General features: G+C 41.1%; 1 long non-coding RNA gene across 2 annotated transcripts in view; it reads right to left on the bottom strand.

The window, feature by feature from the left end:
- Window positions 1-14,234, bottom strand: part of LOC102081129 (uncharacterized) — a 30,289-nt gene that overhangs the window by 3,547 nt on the left and 12,508 nt on the right. For both annotated transcript variants that reach the window (XR_270095.2, XR_001224625.2), the window contains one exon: window positions 59-158. This is a non-coding gene — a long non-coding RNA (uncharacterized LOC102081129). The remainder of the gene's footprint in view (window positions 1-58; window positions 159-14,234) is intronic.

Below are 14,234 nucleotides of genomic sequence, written 5' to 3'. Positions count from 1 at the left end.
CGACAGATGCGTTTTAAAAGAGTTAACAAAGCAAAATCTCTAAAATGAATGAAAGTACCTTCAGTCTGCTTGACTCCCGAGTGGATTTCCTGCTTCTCTCCCGTGTAATATGTACTCCCAGAGCCATTTTCCTGCTGGGTGCACTGGTGCGGTTTCTCCTGTGAACAAACGAGGCATCGATCAATAAATGGCAAACAATCACCAACTCTGTAAACACATTGTGTCTTGAAGGTTTTGTGTTTTCCAATAAATTTGAACCAAAAGTTTCATCACGACTTTCTCAACAGCTTTTCACATACTTTTGCCTTTCTGTCTTCTCCCTGCATGAGACACCCACACAGACACAGAGAGCGACACCATTACTCAGTGACAGTGTCTGGATTTGATATAGGAATGCTAACAGCAGACAGGATGTTCTTGAGTGTGATTATACATAATTACAGAGCTGATGCAGCAGCTGTGCATGGCCGGCTGCTTTAAAGTGGCCGCAGTGACATCTGTGGCATAGTATATTGTTTTTACACAACCATATTCGCCATCTGGAGGAGGACATTTTCTTTAAGGTATGAGTGGTGAACTCTGCTGCTTCTTCTCTCTGAACTCATACTTTATTTATTGTTATTTATATTTAAAAAAAAGAGGAGCTTTAACAATAAATTTAGTTCAATTATTAGGTTTTTTTTATACATTTCAATTGTAGTAAAATACTTTTTTGTGAGTATGCTACAGAACCATGAGCCACTTTAGGGCCACATTTTGATTTCAGGCATGAAGCAAGCAGCAGTTTCCTGTCACAGACACTATAAAAGATGGATGTAGCTTCCAGGTCTCAGAAGTGGGGCCTGGGTAACCCCAGTCTGGGGGAGCTAACTTGGTCCACATTTTAATTTTCTTCATAGAAGTCTTTTGGTTCGCTCTTGGGAGACCCCAAAAATTATCCCTGACAACATAGCTCCTGGGATAACTAGGACACACAAAGACCTCCAGCACGATAATCTGGCAATTCATGGAGTGGTCTCCTTGGTTTTAGGTGTTTCAGGCAGGAGGCCCCGGGGCAGTAGGACACACTGGAGAGATGACATCTCTTGGCTGGTTTGGGAAAGCCTCAGGAAAAGATGTCGAGTGGTGTCCGGGGAGAGGGAAGTGTGGACTGCTTGGGCTGTATAAATAATTATTTAAATATTTATAATTATTTTAGCTGATTAGTTCCATTCCTGTTCATTGAGAAATAGCTTGAGAGTCGCCACTGCTGCTCTCCCGGCTGAACTGCAGCCAATTTTCTGTGCAACAGGATTAGGAAGTAGAATTCATCAGCCTCTCGCTCACTTCCAACAATGCAACACAAAAAAAACTCATAAAGGAAAACCTGTAGATATTTTCTGATGCTATATTTTACATTTCCACTGCTGCACTAAAACGCAAGAGATGTTTTTCCTTTCTATTCAAGGTCACAAGAAAGTCTGACAGATGGATTGGAAAGTACAAAGATTTTGATCATTTGCACAGCCACTCATCCTGCCCAACTTTTTACAAGCTGCACATCAGCAGGACTTTACCACGCTTCAGTAACTGCTTGAGAAATCCTCCAGCAAATAACTCCCACCCCCCCTTTTTTCCTAATCGTTTCTTTCCTTCAAGGCAGCTGTTGCATCATTTGAAAAAACAAACCTAATGAGGTGCTGAGTCACAGGCAGATGAACTTATTTAGGGAAATATCCAACAGGAAGTAACGGTAACTTTAAATCTATCAAACGCCTCAAAAAGTTTCTACATTTTCAAAGTGACAAACTAGAAAAATAAACTAGAAAAATAAAGGATATAGTTAGCGTTGTCCAACGATAGTTTGGCTGTTACACCCATCTATTAATGACTGACTTTTCAGAGGCATCCTGCTCATTCAGCTTAAAGGTGAATGAGCATTTTATTTATTTATTTATTTTTTCAGGTCAGAGGATTTAGAGCAGGGGTGTTGAACTCCAGGCCTCGAGGGCCGGTGTCCTGCAGGTTTTAGATATCACCCTGTTTCAACACACCTGAATCAAATTATTAGTTCATTACCAGGCTTTTGGAGACATGTTGAGGAGGTAATTTATCCATTTAAATCAGCTGTGTTGGATCAAAGACACATCTGTGTCCTTGATTCAGCTGTGCAGGACACCGGCCCTCGAGGCCTGGAGTTCGACACCTGTGGTCTATAGCCAATCAGGACACAGAACACAATGCACTGTAAAAAAAAAAAAAGTAAAAAAAAAAAAAAAAGCAAAATTGCATTAAAAGAAATCTGCGAAACAGTGAGGCTGCGAAAGGTGATATGTTCTGTTCAGTAAATGGAGTGAGTTCATTGTCAAAGTTTATATACTCAGGTGTTCCAATCACTTCCATGGTGACAGGACCTTGGCATGCAGACTGCTTCTGCAAAGTATTCTACCTTTATAAAGAGTTCGGTAATTTTTCAGCGATGCCTGGTAAACCATCCTACCTGTAATTTTTCAGCGATGCCTGGTAAACCATCCTACCGGTAATTTTTCAGCGATGCCTGGTAAACCATCCTACCTGTAATTTTTCAGCGATGTCTGGTAAACCATCCTACCGGTAACTCTGGTAAACCATCCTACTGGTAGGATAATTTTTCAGCGATGCCTGGTAAACCATCCTACCGGTAACTCTGGTAAACCATCCTACCGGTAACTCTGGTAAACCATCCTACTGGTAGGATAATTTTTCAGCGATGCCTGGTAAACCATCCTACCGGTAACTCTGGTAAACCATCCTACCGTTAATTCTGGTAAACCATCCTACCGGTAATTTTTCAGTGATGCCTGGTAAACCATCCTACCGTTAATTCTGGTAAACCATCCTACCGGTAATTTTTCAGCGATGTCTGGTAAACCATCCTACCGGTAATTTTACAGCGATGCCTGGTAAACCATCCTACCGGTAATTCTGGTAAACCATCCTACCATTAATTCTGGTAAACCATCCTACCGGTAATTTTTCAGTGATGCCTGGTAAACCATCCTACCATTAATTCTGGTAAACCATCCTACCGGTAATTTTTCAGCGATGTCTGGTAAACCATCCTACCGGTAATTTTTCAGTGATGCCTGGTAAACCATCCTACCGGTAATTCTGGTAAACCATCCTACCGGTAGGATAATTTTTCAGTGATGCCTGGTAAACCATCCTACCGGTAATTTTTCAGCAATGCCTGGTAAACCATCCTACCGGTAGGATAATTTTACAGCGATGCCTGGTAAACCATCCTACCGGTAATTCTGGTAAACCATCCTACCGGTAATTTTTCAGCGATGTCTGGTAAACCATCCTACCGTTAATTCTGGTAAACCATCCTACCGGTAATTTTTCAGTGATGCCTGGTAAACCATCCTACCGGTAATTTTACAGCGATGCCTGGTAAACCATCCTACCGGTAATTCTGGTAAACCATCCTACCATTAATTCTGGTAAACCATCCTACCGGTAATTTTTCAGTGATGCCTGGTAAATCATCCTACCATTAATTCTGGTAAACCATCCTACCGGTAATTTTTCAGCGATGTCTGGTAAACCATCCTACCGGTAATTTTTCAGCGATGTCTGGTAAACCATCCTACCGGTAATTTTTCAGCGATGTCTGGTAAACCATCCTACCATTAATTCTGGTAAACCATCCTACCGTTAATTCTGGTAAACCATCCTACCGGTAATTTTTCAGTGATGCCTGGTAAACCATCCTACCGGTAATTCTGGTAAACCATCCTACCGTTAATTCTGGTAAACCATCCTACCGGTAATTTTTCAGCGATGTCTGGTAAACCATCCTACCGGTAATTCTGGTAAACCATCCTACCGGTAATTTTTCAGCGATGTCTGGTAAACCATCCTACCGTTAATTCTGGTAAACCATCCTACCGGTAATTTTTCAGTGATGCCTGGTAAACCATCCTACCGGTAATTCTGGTAAACCATCCTACCATTAATTCTGGTAAACCATCCTACCGGTAATTTTTCAGCGATGTCTGGTAAACCATCCTACCATTAATTCTGGTAAACCATCCTACCGGTAATTTTTCAGCGATGTCTGGTAAACCATCCTACCGGTAATTCTGGTAAACCATCCTACCGGTAATTTTTCAGCGGTAGGATGGTTTACCAGAATTACCGGTAGGATGGTTTACCAGACATCGCTGAAAAATTATCCTACCGGTAACTCTGGATGGTTTACCAGAGTTACCGGTAGGATGGTTTACCAGAGTTACCGGTAGGATGGTTTACCAGAATTAACGGTAGGATGGTTTACCAGAATTACCGGTAGGATGGTTTACCAGACATCGCTGAAAAATTACCGGTAGGATGGTTTACCAGAATTAACGGTAGGATGGTTTACCAGACATCGCTGAAAAATTACCGGTAGGATGGTTTACCAGAATTACCGGTAGGATGGTTTACCAGACATCGCTGAAAAATTATCCTACCGGTAACTCTGGATGGTTTACCAGAGTTACCGGTAGGATGGTTTACCAGAGTTACCGGTAGGATGGTTTACCAGAATTAACGGTAGGATGGTTTACCAGAATTACCGGTAGGATGGTTTACCAGACATCGCTGAAAAATTTGTTAAACCATCCTTCCATGGTTTGCCAAAGTAGGATGGTTAGTGAGAACACTGGTTCTCGATTTCCTGGGCACCTTATTTCCACTGAGGGTGCTGTTCCGTTGCCAGACAAAGTCTGGGCTGTTTCAGATTTTCCGTGTCCGACATCTGTTAAGGCACTGCAGGAAGTTTGGGGGATGGTGAATTTTAACAACCGCTTTCTCCCCAGAGCGGCGCAGCTGCTGCAGCCGCTGTACAGCGTGTTGAAGAGAAAATAAGGTTAATGACTCTGTTGACTGGCTCCCGGAACCCATCCGGGCACTTTCCGATGCTAAGTATGCATTAATTAATGCTGCCCTACTGGCCCACCCATCCCCATTGGCGCAGATTCCATTGACCACCGATGCGTCGGACATAGCAGTAGGTGCAGTGCTAGAACAGCCAATCTCAGGTGGCTGGCAACCGCTTGCCTTTTTAGCCGCACGCTACGGGACAACAAGCGCAAATACAGCTCTTTCGACAGGGAGCTACTGGCTCTCCACCTGGCGACACGTCATTTTGTTTTTTTTCTCGAGGGTTGTGACTTTACCGCACACGTGGACCACAAACCCTTGATGTTTGCAATGTCCAAAGTTTCGACACCTGGGATTTAGAGTTTTTTAAGTTTAATCAGTGAGAGTGTGTGGTTGGGTGCCTCTTTCTGTTACCCCGGTGATGGAGTGGTGACCTGTTTGGGGTGTACCCGCCTCTAACTCTGTGTGTGGGGGGTAAGATTAAGCACACCCATGAATGGAGGGAGTTTTAATTAACTTGATACAATTACCGATACAATACGGAATACTTTAAATGCATGTCACAAACATTTGTGTGCTTAATGTTCTCCTCCTCATACTTTGCGCGTTGACATTCAATCAACAGTACTTTTTTTTCTAAGCCAAAACCCTCTTTTCGCAGACTTGGTGCATTAGTAAATCTGGCACTAAGTCTGTGAAAAGAGCTTTGCTTACTTCACAATAAGGTGCAAACCAGTCACCAACAAGAAAGTCAGATTAGACCTTGGCAGAAAACAGATCTACAGAGTTCTAAAGAGAAAAATATGGAGGAGGAGAGACATGATGATGGCAACATTCTGGCAACATATAATTATTGTTTATTGATGATGCTGTACTGTATACAGAAGCTGCAAAACTGCACTTCGGTACTTCAAAGCACAAATGGACTCAAAGCATACTGCAAAACCAACCTAATAGTTTCTTAAAGCAAAGAAATGGCACAATCGCAGCCACCTGACCTGACCTGACTCCGGTAGAGCATGCTTTTCAGTGTCCGAAGACAAAACCGAATGCAGAAAGACCCACAAACAAGCAGCAACTGAAGGTGCTGCAGTAAAGGCCAAGCTGAGCATCTCAAGGGAGCAAAGAAAGCATTTGGTGTTATCCATGGGTTCTAGATATCCATGGGTTCAGTTATTATGGTAGTTTCTCCAGTCAATTTTGTGATTCATTTCCCGTTGATGTATTTGTTTTTGTCAAAACCCTGAAAATCTGCATTTTACTTTCATATTGATCATTTGATTTAAAATCCACAGGTAAACACAGGTAAAATATACTGTTTAGTCTCTAAAACTGTAATGAAAATCCATCCAGAACTTTTCAAGCAATCCTGACAAATCATTTGACAAACAAAATCAAATAAAGTGTCATTTTTCCTTTTGCAGGCATTTTTATACCATATTCTGCTGTAATTTAATTTGACACCTATACTGTCAATCTCATCATGTTTGAAAAAAATAACCCACAAAAACAAAACTTATTCCTTTGTTTAACTAATTACAAAGCCTCAAATTAAACTTGCCCCTCAGTTTTGCGGCATCTTTCTGTGTGAATTGTAATAGCCTCTCTTTGTAGTTTTGAAGTGACTGAATATAATCTTTTCCACACAATTGAGTTCTTGGATCTCTCTGACATTCCTAAAACAATGAAACATACTCCTCTTTATGTTGTCACTCTCATTGTGATTGATCGGATATGCGATTAGTTTTCAGTCATTTGAAAACATTAAAACATTTTGCAGAAGTGCATACAGCCGCCTCTACATAGCATTTAAAATGCAACTCTTCGTAATCTAACATTCATTTTTCTCACTGAGACAAATGAGAAATTATCTGCGTGAATGATTTTTGGTGCGGGAAACCAATTATGTGTAATTACAGGACAAATCTGTGATGAGATTGGGAGGTGGGAGAGGGAGAAGCAGAGAAAAATAACCTGCTGTATGAGAGCCAGGAGAGCTTTACCGTGGAGCACACACTCAGCTAAAAACAGCACTAAAGGACAAATACATTAAAGAAATGAAAAAATAACTTTCTTAAAGTACTACAGCCTGAGGTGAAGTTGGTTTTTAGAGAGCAGGAGATTCCTACTGTAATGTCCAGGTAATGAAAATGTGCTCTCATAATGAACCTTTTACCCGAAGCAAACTACAACACAATGAAATTATAAATATGTAGTGTGGGTTGTTTTTGTGCAAATTAGTCCTACAGCAGTTTTCTGCAGTTATTGTAGATATATATAATGCACCACTCTGCTGATGGGCTTTGTTGGAAGAAAACACATAAGTTTGAATGCTGAATGCTGAATTAAGACTTAAACAGAGACGAGTAAAGCAGCATCTGACAGCACAATGTCAGATGCTGTCATACAAGAGTGAAACTCTGCCAGTGAATCCCAACAAGAGGTTACTATAACCACAATATTTCATTAAAGACATTTGAGTTTTGCTTTGATTAAGACATTAAAACTCCACATCACATCAGTGGATTTTAAATCCACCAATCAAGATGTGATTGAAATGCAGATTTTTTTTAGCTTTAATTCAAGGGGTTTAACAAAAGTGTCTATTAATTGTTTTGGAATTACTGCTATTTTTATGCACAGTCCTTCATTTTCAGAGGCTTAGAATTAATTGGCAAGTAGTTTCTTGGCCATGTAAGGCCTGCTCCCTCATTAATCCATGACAAAACTATCCGATAAACAATCTGGATTTGATTTAAAGAGTTGGATTTGTACTTGGGAGCTGATTCACTGTAATTCTCAATATGAGGGTTAGGGTTAGATACACATGACTGGGAAAAACAGCCTCACAACATCCAGCCTCACAACATCCAGCCTAGTTGAGATTCTAAGAATGAAGGTGTATCACTGTCAAGATCAAAGAGTTTACAACAAGGTGCAAATCACCTGTTACACTCAGGAAGAAGAAAGACCTCTAAAAGAGTCGACACAGTTCTGAAAGTGGCATGGTTGTTGGTGCCATACAGGCTGGTCTGAGTATTTTACAAACCAGCTGACCTACTGGGATTTTCCTCTACAATCATCTATAGGGTCTTTTAAACACCACAGCCTACCAACGTATCATCACTGACCATGACTGATCCTTTTATAACCACAGTGTATTCATCTTTTGATCAGAAAGGTCAAATAATCACAACAGTCCAATAGACCAGCTTGTGGTCTGGGAAGTGCTAGAACAGGAAATTTGCAGCAACTTTGTGATGTTATCAACCAAAATATTATAATAATATTTCAACATCTTGGTGAATCTTTGCCACAAAGAATTAAAACACTTCTGTAGGCAAAAAGTGGTCCAACCCAGTACTTTCTTTCACCCCAACCGGTCACAGCAGATGGCCGCCCCTCCCTGAGCCTAGTTCTGCAGGAGGTTACTTCCTGTTAAAGGGAGTTTTTCCTTCCCACTGTTTCAAAGTACTTGCTCACAGTGCATACTTGCCAACCTTGAGACCTCAGAATAAGGGAGACAGTGTTTATTTATTTAAAATTATTTACTTAAAGTAAGTTAAATGTCACCGTCATTACTGTGGCCTCAGTGGGCCGGGTTCTCTGAAAAACTGTGACGGTCTAGCCTTCAGAATTACGTCACGAGCTCTCACGGTAGAGTGAAGCTCTGCCGTCTGCTCCTTGCTATCTAAATATAATCGGATGCTGGCGTAAATTCTCGACCATCTCACACTTCTGTTTAATCAGTTTTCTGTTTGACGTTTATTCAACTGTGTGAAAATCCCGGAGGAACCCTCCCGCGGGATTAATAAAGTTTTGTTTAATCTAATAACTTTAATCTCAGCCAAACCGATTTACTCAGGAACAAATAAAACACTGAAAAAAAGCCAAACAATAACATTTATAGGCTATCTAAGTGACTTATACGTGAAAACGATGTGCCGGGAGTTCGCTGTTCTTGCCGGCTCAGATATTGAAGTTTATACAGAGCTACATTCTCACCAAAAATTATGCTAAAAGTTTATTTTGCGACCCACAAAGAGTAATAAGAGTAATATTAAAACTAAGTAGCTGCCGCCATTGTTGGAAACTGGAATTCGCTGAGCTAATTTTTGTTGTTGTTGTTGTCCGGGTTGGAAATCAAGAGAAATTCGGGAGAATGGTGGCTCTGGGAGATTTTCGGGAGGGGCACTGAAATTTGGGATTCTCCCGGAAAAATCGGGAGGGTTGGCATGTATGTCATAGTGGATCATATGATTGTTGGGTTTTTCTCTGTATGTATTATTGTAGGCTCTACCTTACAATATAAAGCGCCTTTGAGGGAGGGACTGCTGTTGTGATTTGAAGCTGTATAAATAAAATTTAATTGAAATGTATACCTAATAAAGTGGCTGGTGAGTGTATGTTCTGGTGGAGGTACCAGAACATACATACTTATACTCATCAAGGTATAAGATTGATTTCACTGTCTAGTAGGGCTGCCACAAACGATTATTTTGATAGTCGACTAGTCACCGATTATTTTTGCGATTAGTCGACTAATCGGATCATGCATCCATTGGACGTAAAACGTACAGCTTATTGCACCAGCAGCATCTGCTCTTATATAACATTAGCTTACAGTTTTAAGTGTTTAGGGTATGTGCTAACTAAAAATAAAGACAAGATGATAGTTTATTAAATTTAATGAGATTTACAGATTGTTTCGGTAAAGTTTAATAAACTCCTTGCTATCTAAAATATAACGGGACACCGGAGTATATTCTCGAGCATCTCACACTTCTGATAATCAGTTGTCTGCTTGACGTTTATTCAGCCGTGTATAAACTATAACTTTAATCTCAGCCAAACCGATTTACTCAGGAACAAGTAAAATACTAAAAAAAGGCCAAACAATAACATTTTTAAGTTATCTAAGTGACTTATATATGTTTAACCTGAGTAGCGAAAGACGGTGGTGGGTTAGAAAACGATTTGCCGGAGTCCGGTGTTCTCACGGGCTCTAGTGAGCCTTGCCCCCGGCTAGCTATCGAGCTAGTGGGTAACAGACGTCTCCGAAAACGTCGGAGCGCTTTTGAAAATATGCGGTGTCTTGATAAACTGAGCAGATATTTGAGGTTTACACAGCTACATTCTCTCCTGAAAATATGTTAAACGTTTATTTTGTGACCCAGAAAGATTAATAAGAGTAATATTAAAACTAACTAGCTGCCGCCATTGTTGAAAACTGAGCAGGGCCGCGCTATGAATTCTGGGACACTGCTTCTTCTTCTTCTTCGGAGTGTAACGGCAGCTGGCATCCTTGTACATGCAGTGCTGCCATCTTCTGTTTCAGTCCGTTATTACACTCTTAAATCCTACTACTTATTCCTGCGTCTTTTGTGATCTTACAAAGCTTCAAACGACGCGTCGACTATTAAATCAGTCGTCGACGATTTTGATAGTCGACGTAATCGTGACTAGTCGACTAATCGTGGCAGCCCTACTGTCTAGATAAACTGAGATCCAGTAGGTGTAGACGAGATGTTACCTTGTGTCTCAGGAGCAACATGTTCAAGGCAGCGATGAAAGACTGATGAAATTTATAGTGACATAAACTGACTGCACATGCTTTTTCATTTATTTTATTTTATGTTTTTCTTTAAAGTCATAGGTTCAGCTGATGCGTTTGAGCCAGACTGCAGCGCTACATGTCAGCTGCTAATCTCAAGACGTGCTGAGAGTGTTTGGTGCTGATAACGATATTGATTTAGCAAACTCCTCAGGCTTCCAATACCATCTATTAAGCATCTGATTAAAGTGAGTACTGAACAATAATTGTTGTGTCTTATTCAGTGTGGCACAATTGACGGAGCATCAGAGACAAATTCTTGCTGTCAATCAGCTGGTAGAGGAAGGTAAAGGCAGGAAATGTTTGAATACTGCAGCAGTTAGCTTAAATTAGCGTTTTTTAATTCTCAAACGCGTGTAAGCACTGTTAATTTTCCTTATTTCAGGCAGATTTCTCTTTAATTAAAAAAAATGTAGCGACAATTTAATTAAGCTTTAATTAAGTGTTTGATAAATTTGGATCAGAAGTCATAGGGGCTGATCCCATCACTGCCACCACCCCCCCTTATAGAATGTTTCTTGTTTTTCCAGCAAACATAGCTCTTAATTGAAGAAACCAGTATGTCAAGACAAAGGAGCTGTTATTTCTGCTCATCTCATGATGTCTGTACTTAAAATTCACTGGTAAACTCAGGAGGTCAAGCATGTGCTGAAACAACCGCAAGTACCTTCATTTTTATAGTAATTGATGCACCTGCTCACATCGAATACAGATGCTTTCAGATGTTCACCTTCAACGACAACAACTTCTTCCGTTCCTCTGCAAACAAATCTGTGTTTGGCGGAGTGAAGCAAATAAAGTTAGAGCGGTAATAACAAGCAGTAATTAAAGCTCATTTCACACTGCCGCAGTTTGTGATTCTGCACACATCGAGCTGTTTGTCAAAATTAGTTAGGATCCTCAGAAGCACATCGTCCCTGTCAGTAAGTCCCATAACCTTTCCAGACACTGATCAGCTGATACTCAGGTTTTCACTCACTTCATCGTCAATATGAAATAATAGGATAAAAATCAGCTAACCAATCAGGCCTTATGACCCCTGACAAGCGAAATGAAAAACACTGATTATTGTGGGAATAACTGAACATTTTGTCCTCAAAGCTGATGTGTTAGAAGTAAGAAAAAGGATTTAAGCAAGTTTCACAAAGGGCAGACTGGATTGGCTGTGACTGGACTATAGCATCTCCAAAACTGTGCCTGGTCTGCAGTGGAACAGTGCTGAACCACTGACAGTGCCACGTGCCCAATGGGGAGAGAAGACTGTTTGTGTGCCCGTGTGGTCCAATCCAACAGGCGAGCTACTGTAGCTCAAATTGCCCAAAAAAACGAATGCTGGTCCTTATAGAAAGATGTCAGAATAGTCAGTTTGTTGTGTATGCAAGCTGCAGACAAGGTGCCTACTCTGAACCCTGTGCACACTCAAAGTGACAATGAGAACATGAGCATCAGGACTGGACAGTGGAGCAATGGAAGAAGGCGGCCTGGTCTGATGAATCATGTTTTCATGCACCATGCCCAGCATGCATGTGCATGATTTGCCTGGGGAACCTGGCACCAGGATGCATGATGGGAAGAAAGCAAGCAAGCGGTCACAGTGTGAGGTTTTCAGGCAAAACCTGCTGGAAAAGCATGGGTCGTGCCATCCATGTGGATGTTACTTTGAGATGTACCACCTACCTAAACACTGCTGCAGAGCATGTACACCTTTTCATAAAAATGGTATTCCCTAATGGCTGTAGCCTCTTTCAGCAGAATAATATACCCTGCCACAAAGAAAAAAAAAATAGTTCAGGAATGGTTTTAGGAGCACAACAACGAGTTTGAGGTTTTGACTTGACCTCCAAAACCACCAGATCTCAGTCTAATTGAACAACTCTGGCATGTGCGGGACAAACAAGTCCGATCCACGGAGGCCCCACTTTACAGTTTAGAGGACTTCAAGGATCTGTTGCTAACATCTTGGTTCCAGATACCACAGCACACCTTCAGGGCTCCATTGGAGACCATGCTTCGATGACTCAGTGTTGTTTTGGCAGCAAAAGGGAACCAACACAATGTTAGGTATGTGGTCATAATGCTATGCCTGACCGGTGTAAGTGTGTATGTTCATCAAAATCACATTCTTAGAAAATTTTCTATCAAAGTAATTCCTTCATGCCTTAAAAGTGGCTTAAATGTTACCACCATGCTAGAAGATATCTAGCTTCAGGTTCTGAAAAGTGAAGCCACAGTGTAAGTGCCTTAAACCTGTACTACTTTTAAGGGCCAACAGGGGGCAGCCTCTCTAACTGTAAACAGCTTTTTGGTACAGAGCATTGACTGTAGAAAACATGGACGACGCGACTCCGCCTCCTACCATCGTGCAAAAATGAAGCCAAAATATCCCGCTTGTGGAGGCTGCCATCTTGCAAATTTGGAGCCAGAGTCTGCGCAGTAGTGACTTGAGGTGGAACGACTGTGTAACGCTCCCGCCCACACACCCGCTGGACATGACCGCAAACACGCCCCCCTACACTTTTTACGTAGCCCGGCTGCTCGAGTTTTTTTTGCTGGTTTACCACGACTGACAACTCGTTTAATTAAGGTAAATACAACCATGTCACTGTTATAAAAAAAAGACACACAGCTTATCATCTTATAGTTCTAAAATCACTCTACTGTTAATTCGTTAGTTAGATTAGCCGCTAGCATACGCACTGTGTTGGAGGCTTGTTGCTAGCTAGTTAGCGATGCTACACACCTGTTACTCTAATAGTCTGTGTTATTGAAGGATTCAGCACTTGTTTTTTTTTAATCCATTTTTAGACAGCGATGAGATCATCTGCACACTCCACAGAAGCCCAGAGTTACTGTTAATATCAAAAATATAATGCTGTCCTTTGAGATTTTAACATAAGACTGTGAGTGTAATGGATCTAAAACTGTTTAAATCTTCAGAGCCCTCTACAGCCTGGTAACATGGAAACTTTAAAAACATCAGCAGAACGTTTCAGTAGTGTAGTGTGATTTGTTCTTTTCATTTAATAATAGAGTCCATATTTTATCAACAGCTACATTCACCCTGGAGAGAAACTAGTGAGGGAGACCACCAGGACCAAGCTGGGTTTCCTGGGTCCAGAGGTTTGGAGAAACTTCTTCCTTTTCTTTCATCACAGATGTCCTGTGCCAGATGTTCTGTTGACCGACTGAGGGAGACTTCATTTAAGAAACACCAGGAAGACTGAAGCTCATCGCATAGATCAAGCAGGACTCATGATCTTCACCAGCAGCTCCCTCACAGGGAAATCTTCAGCACTCCTCCGTAGGCCCGATCCAGGAGATGGATAAACCCAGCATTTCATGAACACTGTGATGGAGACCTTTGGTTTGTGTAATGTTATAAATACTCGGATACTCCCCAGAGGCTCCAGACTTTTACAAAAAGATATTATATTCAGTTAGGGCTGCCACAAACAATTATTTTGATAGTCGACTAGTCACCGATTATTTTTGCGATTAGTCGACTAATCGGATCATGCATCCATTGGACGTAAAACGTACAGCTTATTGCACCAGCAGCATCTGCTCTTATATAACATTAGCTTACAGTTTTAAGTGTTTAGGGTATGTGCTAACTAAAAATAAAGACAAGATGATAGTTTATTAAATTTAATGAGATTTACAGATTGTTTCGGTAAAGTTTAATAAACTCCTTGCTATCTAAAATATAACGGGACACCGGAGTATATTCTCG

The sequence above is a fragment of the Oreochromis niloticus genome, linkage group LG18 (assembly GCF_001858045.2).
Source record: "Oreochromis niloticus isolate F11D_XX linkage group LG18, O_niloticus_UMD_NMBU, whole genome shotgun sequence".
Lineage (NCBI taxonomy): Eukaryota > Metazoa > Chordata > Actinopteri > Cichliformes > Cichlidae > Oreochromis > Oreochromis niloticus.
The sequence above is the reverse complement of the archived record's forward strand: the minus strand, read 5'-3'. Positions and strand labels throughout refer to the sequence as shown.